At 49.1% G+C, this 10689-nt stretch overlaps 1 long non-coding RNA gene across 1 annotated transcript; it reads right to left on the bottom strand.

The window, feature by feature from the left end:
• Positions 1–296: 296 nt before the first annotated feature.
• Positions 297–8976, bottom strand: LOC142474697 (uncharacterized). The gene is made up of 3 exons (XR_012790591.1): positions 8848–8976; positions 1620–1740; positions 297–422 (listed from the first exon to the last, which is right to left on the bottom strand). It is a non-coding gene; the product is annotated as an uncharacterized LOC142474697 (long non-coding RNA).
• Between the last annotated feature and the right edge of the window lie 1713 nt (positions 8977–10689).

The following is a 10689-nucleotide window of genomic DNA, read 5'->3' as shown; positions in this document are numbered from 1 at the left end:
GACCGAGCAGCTCATGCATCTAAAGTTACCCGGTCTGCCACCCTCCAGAAAATGAGGAGTTCTGTAGTTACCCTCATTATCTGCATGTATCAGGCTATCCGCCAGATTTCTCCCTCTTTTGAATGCCACCATTGGTGGTACACAGCAACTTTCAGATAATATATCATCATTTTGCAGAATATGCCAGTGTTTAAGAATGGTAGATTTAATAAAACCACCAGCTTGACTGTATATAGTGGTAAATACAAGCCCGTCCTCCTTCTTATTTTTGGTAGCACTTACCTCTTTATCCAGTGTCCGGTCTAACAATGCAGGAGGATATACGCAGGAAGATATCCCCTAGCCAGGAATCTACCACGTAGTTCTCCAATAGCTGGTTCAATATGATCCTTCCTGCTCGTGATTTTGCAGACCTGGACTTTCTGTGAAAAAGGTAATGCATCAATAAGAGAAGGAGGATGATGGCTATCTGCCCTTAAAATTGCATTTCTGTCTGTATCCTTTCTAAAAAGATCAGTATGTAACTCCCCATTAGTCTGTTTAATGAGGACATCTAAAAAAGAGAGTTGCTGTGTACTCCATGTATTAGTGAGGAGGACCGGTGAATGGAGACCATTAAGATACTAAAAAAAGATAACAGCTGATCCTCCGTACCTGTCCATATGAAAAACATCATCAATATATCTGTAATAGCTTTTAATATGCACTAAAAAGTCTTATTTGTAGATGTACTGCTCTTCGAAATGTGTCATGTATATGTTGGCGTAAGCAGGGGCCATATTATTGCCCATTGCTCTCCCCTTAATCTGCAGGAAGAAATCACTCTCAAATCTAAAATAATTTTTATAGAGAATGAAATGTAAAATGAGCATAATGTATTCAATTGGAACAGTGTCACTATAATGGCGAATGAGGGTGGCCTTGATTATCTCAAGACCTTCAACATGGGGGATTATTGTATAAAGGCTAGACACATCTAAACTAACCAGAATATGATTAGTCCCATCACCAGGTGAGTTTTTTAATTTGTCAAGGAAATCAAACGTGTCTTTGATGTGTGAGTTGGCTGTCTGTGCTATAGGTTGTAGAAATGTGTCTACAAATTTTGCAAGGGGTTGATTTAATGAATTAATAGCAGCTATAATAGGCCGCCCCGGGGGATTGTTTAAATTCTTGTGTATTTTGGGCAAGGTATAGAAAATAGGGCATTTAGGATGCAACATAGTTAGAAACTCAGATTCAGGCTCTGTTATCCACCGGTTTATTAACCCCCATTTGGATAATTTCCTTAATTTCTCTCGCATAGTTAAAGGTAGGGTCCCTATCCAATTTAATGTAGCAGTTACTGTCACTCTGTTGTCTGATGGTTTCAGCCTTATAATCTGAGTAATTCTGCACTACTAGGGCACCCCCCTTGTCCGCACGCTTAATAATAATCTCATTATTATTAGTCAACATTTTTAATGCTTCCTTTTCCTGAACAGACATATTGTATGTAGCCCTATGTTTGTTTTTTTTGTACCTTGCAATGTCCCCCTTAACCAGTTGTATATATGTGCTGACTGATTGATTTTTAAATGGCGGGACAAAAGTGGATTTGAGCTTACACATTTTGGTACCTTGATAAGAAGCCGAATTATCTGTCCCTTGCTGGTCAGTGGCCAAATTAACTGTCCCTTGTTGTTCATAGGAGGATTACCTGTCCCTGGTTGGATATTGGAATGCACCGATTCTGTAGACCTGTTAGAAAAAAATGATTTAAGGTTTAATACACGTTCGAATTTAAATAGGTCAACCTCCAAATCAAAATCATTAAACAATGTAGTAGGTACATATGAGGGCCCCCTAGCTAAGACAGACATTTCACATTGATTAAGAGTGTAATAAGACAGATTAACAACCAAGGTGTCCATACTCATTTTGTTAAGGTCCCTTCAATCGAGGGTCTCTACTGCTCAGATGTGGGCTCCAAATTATGTATCTTAGGCCTGGGTGCACCCCGGATCCCAATAATGACACAGAGTCACGTATTAGTTTCCTCAGACAAGTAGTCAAGACAAGACTGCTGAGTTTTTTGTATTGTACGTAGGGGATAGGGTGATCTTCCCTTTCCCCTGGCCCCGCGTCTAATTTTCCTTTTCCTTTCTCCTTGTCCTTGGATTGGCCTAAAAAAGGGGCCGGACTTTGGCCTCTCTGACGTTCTGTTGAGGAATGGGCTTCAGAGTCACTGGTGTGGACTTCTTGGACTCCCTGGGGTGCTCTCCCTCTTTGGTTCTTGCGTTGTTTGGGGTCTTGCTTCAGCCACAGGTAAACTCTTCCATCTTTATAGTCATTAACAATTTATTTGAATTTCAACTTCTTAAAGTGAATAAGATCACTTTTAATTTTTTTCCAGCTTGGTCTTTAGACTATCCAATAATTGTAAAACTTCCGTACCAGGGCTAGACTGTTCAATGAGGATTTCCACTTTGAGTATATGCTTCCTTGTGTGGCTAAGTTGTTCCCCCACCTCCACAATAACCAAAATATTCAAGTCCAAAGAGGCCCTATTAAAGCTGTAGTTCAGTCTTTTTTTTTTTTTTTTACTTCAATAGTTTCATGTGTGCAATCTCTAATTACCTTCTGTCTCTCAGTGGAAGCTCATGAATATTCATGAGCACTCCTGCACTGACATGTGCAAGAGGGAGGGCAGGGCTGACAAAGGGGTGTGCCAGGGCTTGTGACAGGACATGAAGGGGCAGTGCCTTAGCAAATGGCTGTTAAAATAGAATACAAGAAAATTGGTCTTTCAAAGTTGTTTTTTTTAAAAACAGAAAATGCTAAAAGTATTTTTTCTTACTACAGAACTGATTTATTAAAAAAAACACACATGCAGGATATTGACTGAACTGCAGCTTTAAAGCATTGTCCTGCATACAGATCAGAGGCGAAGAATGGATATGGATACCCGATGTGAAGCTGGAAATAAGACCGAGAACAATACCGAAAAGACCGTTTCGAGTGATGAAATAGCCGTCACTGTGTAACTCTTCCAATTACCTGCAACTTCATGCAGAGAAATAGCAACGCTTGTTTTTAACGTGTTAGCGCCAAGGGGGAATTCAACTGCTGAGAGGTTATGGGAGTTACTCACCCAAACTCAGCGACGCTTCTGTGTCTCTGTGATAACTCCCCCAGGACATGCCTGGAAACCAGAGGTAACTCAATGTATTTTTGATAAATAGAAACTTGACCTCGGAGACTGTGAGACCCCCTCTCCTTCCCCCCCTTCCCTTGGCTTCCCAAACCCCACCATAACCAATACATAAATAACCACAAACACGAGGTCTGGCGGCCGCTGCTTTTTAGTAAAACTTAAATTAACCTAATTAGTGCCAACCCCCTGCCAGAGTGCTCGCTCATTGGGTAAAGGCCAAAGGTACCCGATCCAATGGCCCGTAACTCCCCCCTAGCCGGGCCCCGCCTGTCTGGCGAGAATGGGCCCAGGAACGCACGTGTAAATGAGCCGCGCCCACTCGCCACTCCCAGCCACCTTTTATTTTATTTCTGTTATTCATTTTCATTGTTTATTTATTCTTTTTTTTCTTTTAAACACGTACAACCAACATATTTACCAGTATTCACAATAAAGGGCAGGGTGGGCGGGACTCCCATGGCAGGGCGTAGACTGACCCCGCGCCTCTGTCTAATTCTAACCTCCCTGGCCCTTCCCCCGGCTGTGTCACGTCACTGCCAGGGGGGGGGGGGAGGCCAGGGGGGACGTAGTCCACACTCACAGGTAAGGGAGAGCCTAGTCCCTCTGGTCATAGCGCCCGGTCACCGAGGGCTCAAGGCTACTTTTCTGGGTTATTTTGAAACGAGCTATACTGGGGAATATTTAGGGGTCTCACCAAACAAAGAGAGAACATTTAGGGGTCTCTCCAGACACAGAGAACCCCACACACTTAGATTTGAGCTTTGTTCCCCTATTAGGCCTGGGCCTATTAGTAAGTTCAAGCTCGCTGAGGTGGGCTGAGCCGCGCTGAGCAGATGCACAAACCCCCTGCATCTGTCATCAGTGCGGCTATAGTTTCCCCCTCCGCATGCGTGCTCATGCGTGCAGAGGCTCAGAAACTTTGCCGAGACAGGCAAGTTTCAAATTTGCCGCTCGGGGAAGCGAAGAAGCGGTCACGTGACCGCTCCCATCCAATGGGAGCGGGGACTAGCCCCGCTTCCCGCTCCGCCTCCTGACACGCCTCCGCTCTGCCACTGCTCCGCCTCCACCCTGCCCCCAGAGCGCGCTCACTGCCTCGCCTGCAAGGACAGAAAAAAACACAATTTTCAGCAGGCGAGGCAGAGCAGGAGCGCGGCTCAGCGCGGCTGAACCCTCTATGTCCCAGGCCTTACATGGGGGGTGGGGGGGGAGAGAAATACATAGAAACAAAAATAAGGAGGGACAGAGATAAATAAAAGAGATAAGATTAAAGGGGGAGAGAGAGAGACTGACAGGAGAGGGAAAGGAAAGGCAGAGAGTAGGGAGACTTCTCACCCAAGGTGATGAAACAGCTGTGACACATGGACACCTTCTCTGGGAAACCTTCCACTACCCATGTGACATTACACCTCCACCGTAGGGGGTCCTGCGTCTGAGGAGTGTGTGTAAAGGATCCTGGGGAGGGACGTATAACGGAGTTCTAGGGAGGGGTATATAATGGGTACTGGGCCTGGTGAGGTGGGTATAACGGGTACTGGGCCTGGGGAGGGGAATATAACAGGGTACTGGGCCTGGGGAGGGGTGTATAACAGGGTGCAGCTCAGGTCCCGATTTCATTTCGGGCTGTGGGGTTGACGTCGCTTGTCGGCTTTTCTCACCTCCTTCCATGAAGTGTCGGGTGCAGCTCCCCCTGTGGCTAGTTCTGCGGGTATTTTGTCCTGGAGCCCTATTTTGGTGAGGAAGCTGCTGCCATCTTCTAGTCTCCGCAGCGTGGTGGCAGCGCCATTTTGTATCACCATTAACCCAAACGGGTACAGCCAACGGTAGCGGGTCCCAGCCTCTCTCAGCACTTTAGTTACGGGGGCAATTTGTTGTCTTTTCAGCAGGGTAGTGGGTGAGATGTCTTGATAGACCTGCAGTTTATAACCCTCAAAGTCTCCCTGAGATCTGGTCAATTGGCAGAATGCCTCCTTCACTCTAAAAAAGTGAAAACGGGCTATTATGTCTCTTGGGGGGGCATTTTGCTGTGGTCTCGACCTCAATGCCCTGTGGCAGCGGTCCAGGTGCAGGTCTGCTTCCGAACGGTCGGGCATTATGTTTTGGAGCCATCTGCACATAAAGTCCTCCGGATCCGTTTCAGTCTCTGGGACCCCCCGGATCCTCACATTGTTCCTCCGATCCCTATTGTCCGCATCCTCCTGCCGATCCAATATATCCCTGACTGTTTCCCTCATTTGTGCCACTTGTCTGTCTGTTTTGTGGAGTGCTTTGACTGTGGCGTCCATTTTTTTTTCAAGAGATGCTGTGCGCTCTCCTATACCGCAGATATCAGCTCTCAGGGCTGCCACTTCAGACTGAAAGCACTTTTTGATGTCTAAGCAGAACTCTCTCATGTCTCTGCGTCTCATAATTTGGTTGTCTCTGCTGGTGTCTTGGCCGACATCTTCCTCCTCTTCCGATTCGGAATCACTTGGCGCCATTCCCTCCTGGCTGGGGGCCCGCGCTGGATCTCCTTTAGTAAAGAAATCTGTCAGGACCGCTGATGTACTCTTTGAGCGGGTCGTTCTCGGCATCCTGGGACTTTGAGGCAGTGTGGAGATATGAATTGGGGCTTGATTGTGCTGTTTTGCTGCTTTTTTATTTAAAATTGCCGCCGGCTGAGAACGGAGCTAATGGCTCACACGTTCATGCACTCCAGCCGTCGCGCATGCGCCTCAACTCCCATTTAACATTTGGGTTGCACATTGATACCCTGACATCCAAATCCTATGCCAAACTAGGTGTACAAACTAGGTGTACTTTAAAGGAACAAATCCTCCCTAAGGCCCTCATGCAGTAAGCAGCGATAAGCCACTTATCACCAGCTTATCGCCAAAAAAGCCACACTGATACACACACACACACTGATACACACACACACACACACAGATACACACACACAGATACACACGCACACAGATACACACGCACACAGATACACACACACAGATACACAAACACACAGAGATACACATACACACACACACACACACACAAATACACACACACACACACACACACACTGATACACATACACACACAGATACAGACACACTGATACACACACACACACACACACACACTGATACACACACACTGATACACACACACACACACACACTGATACACACACACACACACACACACAGAGATACACCCAGCCTCCCCCTGCACCGCCTGCGACCGCGCAGCAACCACTGCCCGCCCCCGAGCCCATCTCCCACACCAAGGGGACGGGGGGAAGTGAGCGCCGGGGGGCAAAGCTGTGAGCGCCGGGGGGACAAAGCTGTGAGAGCCAGGGGGGCAAAGGTGGGAGCGCCGGGGGGGCAAAGCTGTGAGCGCCGGGGGGGGCAAAGCTGTGAGCATCGGGGGGGCAAAGCTGTGAGCGCCGGGGGGACAAAGCTGTGAGAGCCAGGGGGGCAAAGGTGGGAGCGCCGGGGGGGCAAAGCTGTGAGCGCCGGGGGGGGCAAAGGTGGGAGCGCCGGGGGGCAAAGATGGGAGTGCCGATGGGGCAAAGGTGGGAGCGCTGGGGGGCAAAGGTGGGAGCGCTGGGGGGCAAAGGTGGGAGCGCCGGGGGGCAAAGGTGGGAGCGCCGATGGGGCAATGATGGGAGCGCTGGGGGGGCAATGGTGGGAGCGCCGGGGGGGCAAAGGTACAATGTGGTACAAAGGTAGGCGCACCCCCGCTACCACCTCCTATTACCCCCCCTGGCTGGGACCCGGGACAGAAAGGGGACACTCACCGCGAACAGAGGAGCTGGGAGCGGGAATACACGTGTGCTCTGCACAAAGCGGAAGTCCCGCCCCCGGCTTCCTCTGACCTGCCTGCAACCAATCCCCTGCGGGCCGGCCGGCATTGTAAGTCCCGCCCCCGGTATCATCATTCATCCAATCCCATGCGGGCCGGCCGGCATTCTAAGTCCCGCCCCCAGCATTCTCCTTCATTCAGTCTCCCCGGCAGCATTCACACACACACATAGAAAATACTTACCGGCCGCCGCATTCTCCTCACCGCCGCTGCCCCGCAATACCGGGACCAGGGACAAAAACCGGGACATAACCGGGACGGAGCTAAAATCGGGACAGGGCAGAAAAAACCGGGTCTGTCCCGGCAAAACCGGGACGAATGGTCACCCTACTTACAGACTATTCACTTGAGTGGACCATAAAGTGTCTTATAGAGGGAACTCTAAGGTGTCTTAAGATGCATTAAGATATATTATGTATGTAAATCTTTATTTATATAGCGCTTTATAAGAGAGGCAATACAGTACAGAAAATTATAGTACAATAAGTGCAACAAACAAAATCAGACAATAGGAAAGGAAATCCCTGGCCTGCAGAGCTTACAGTCTTAATGCTAGATCCATGGAACTCTGTTGTGTTTACGCTAATAATGGGACATTCCTGAAATTGGTACCTGACCCTGTGTGGTAGGCAGAGACACAAGGGCAGTGCCTGCCAATATCATAAAGAGCAGTGCACTTCCTATTTAGTAGAAGTGTGTGTCAGAGTTAAGAGTTCAGTCCAGAGTTAGAGTCTGCTGAGTCTGTCACCTGGCTGGCCCAGGGTGACAGAGAGAGCCTATATCAATTGGCCGTTGGAGAAGGGGAGCCATCAGCCTCTGAGTAGAGCTGATGCAACCTTAGTTAGGGAGGTGGACCAATTCCTCTCAAACTGTTTAGGGGGCGAGGGAAGAGCTAGCCCCACCCTGGGTGCCCTTGACCTGGGGTGGTGGCAGGGACACAGAGACCATCCTGAGGGAGAGCAGTCCTGTGTGGAGGAAGACACCCTGTACCTGATTGACAGTCTTGTTGCTGCTATTCTGCTGCTGTGAATAAAGAGCTGCGGCTGCTTTTAAAGATATACAGTGTGAGACTGGAATCTCTCATCCCCGAGGGGGGGGAGGGGGACTCTCTGGAAGGATTCCACCCGTATTCCTGGGGCTCAGAGATGGAGGCGCTGCACCATTTAATGAGATGGAGGCATTCACCCCAGAAACCTGATCCTGTCACCCCCCATACCATCGCGGGAGACTCAGGCCCTCCGGTTGCCAGCAGGTATGCACCACACTCAGGCACGTAGCCAGACCCTAGTACAGAGGAGGGGGGCCCGATCTGCGATTGGCCCAGGGAAGGGGGGCTACATTGGGAATCGATGTTATTTTTCTTCATATTAATGGGTATCCTCAAAGCTAATGATATGCCAAAATGACGTCCATTAGCAAAACTACAATTGTTTCTTCACTTTTTCTGCTTGATGAATAGGGTGACCAGATTTCGAAAATGAAAAACCGGGACACCTTAAAAAATAATTTATTAAACAAATTACATCACGTGACACCCACCGTTGCCATGACGACAAGACACTCTGATGCGCCTGCAGTGTTAGTGTGTATAGAGGTGGGGGCTTTGCTTGGGCCCTTCAACTCTTACAGCCAGGGCATTATTGGCCAGGAATGCCCAGTTCGGAGGGGATTACTACTTCAAAATGTATTTGATTCGTAACATCATCAAAAAACTCTAATACCAATAACTAACAACCACAGACAATGATAATCTAAACCATCAAATAAAACGTCTACGGCCCTTGTTCAAGCATATTTGCGGTACTTACCAGATAAATCAGTGCCTGCAATCCACGACTGTATCCGCCTCTCCGAGCGTCTGAAAGCAATCCAGCGTTCCTGGTGTGTGGCTGAAGAGGTGAGGGACTCCCTCCTCAAACGGAAAAGAAGAGCAAAAAATAGAGTTGGAACATACCTATCATACAGGGATGAGAGAGACAGAGAATGAGAGACAGAGAATGAGAGAGAGACAGAGAATGAGAGAGAGACAGAGAATGAGAGAGAGACAGAATGAGAGAGAGACAGAGAATGAGAGAGAGACAGAGAATGAGAGAGAGACAGAGAATGAGAGAGAGACACAGAGAGAGAGAGACAGAGAATGACAGAGAAAGAGAGGGACATAGGGAGAGAGAGAAACAGAGAGAGAGAGAGAGACAAAAGTAATGTACTGTATAACCATTATACCGTACCCCCTAGTATTCGTGTAATCATTGTCCCACACCCCCTATTACTCACTTTTTGGCAATACTGAAAATCATCAGTGCGGCTATAGTTTCCCCCTCCGCATGCGTGCTCATGCGTGCAGAGGCTCAGAAACTTTGCCGAGACAGGCAAGTTTCAAATTTGCCGCTCGGGGAAGCGAAGAAGCGGTCACGTGACCGCTCCCATCCAATGGGAGCGGGGACTAGCCCCGCTTCCCGCTCCGCCTCCTGACACGCCTCCGCTCTGCCACTGCTCCGCCTCCACCCTGCCCCCAGAGCGCGCTCACTGCCTCGCCTGCAAGGACAGAAAAAAACACAATTTTCAGCAGGCGAGGCAGAGCAGGAGCGCGGCTCAGCGCGGCTGAACCCTCTATGTCCCAGGCCTTACATGGGGGGTGGGGGGGGAGAGAAATACATAGAAACAAAAATAAGGAGGGACAGAGATAAATAAAAGAGATAAGATTAAAGGGGGAGAGAGAGAGACTGACAAGAGAGGGAAAAGAAAGGCAGAGAGTAGGGAGACTTCTCACCCAAGGTGATGAAACAACTCTGACACATGGACACCTTCTCTGGGAAACCTTCCACTACCCATGTGACATTACACCTCCACCGTAGGGGGTCCTGCGTCTGAGGAGTGTGTGTAAAGGATCCTGGGGAGGGACGTATAACGGAGTTCTAGGGAGGGGTATATAATGGGTACTGGGCCTGGTGAGGTGGGTATAACGGGTACTGGGCCTGGGGAGGGGAATATAACAGGGTACTGGGCCTGGGGAGGGGTGTATAACAGGGTGCAGCTCAGGTCCCGATTTCATTTCGGGCTGTGGGGTTGACGTCGCTTGTCGGCTTTTCTCACCTCCTTCCATGAAGTGTCGGGTGCAGCTCCCCCTGTGGCTAGTTCTGCGGGTATTTTGTCCTGGAGCCCTATTTTGGTGAGGAAGCTGCTGCCATCTTCTAGTCTCCGCAGCGTGGTGGCAGCGCCATTTTGTATCACCATTAACCCAAACGGGTACAGCCAACGGTAGCGGGTCCCAGCCTCTCTCAGCACTTTAGTTACGGGGGCAATTTGTTGTCTTTTCAGCAGGGTAGTGGGTGAGATGTCTTGATAGACCTACAGTTTATAACCCTCAAAGTCTCCCTGAGATCTGGTCAATTGGCAGAATGCCTCCTTCACTCTAAAAAAGTGAAAACGGGCTATTATGTCTCTTGGGGGGGCATTTTGCTGTGGTCTCGACCTCAATGCCCTGTGGCAGCGGTCCAGGTGCAGGTCTGCTTCCGAACGGTCGGGCATTATGTTTTGGAGCCATCTGCACATAAAGTCCTCCGGATCCGTTTCAGTCTCTGGGACCCCCCGGATCCTCACATTGTTCCTCCGATCCCTATTGTCCGCATCCTCCTGCCGATCCAATATAT

Source organism: Ascaphus truei (genome assembly GCF_040206685.1).
Source record: "Ascaphus truei isolate aAscTru1 chromosome 20 unlocalized genomic scaffold, aAscTru1.hap1 SUPER_20_unloc_1, whole genome shotgun sequence".
Lineage (NCBI taxonomy): Eukaryota > Metazoa > Chordata > Amphibia > Anura > Ascaphidae > Ascaphus > Ascaphus truei.
Note: the sequence above shows the minus strand (reverse complement) of the source record. Positions and strands in the feature narration are given on the sequence as shown.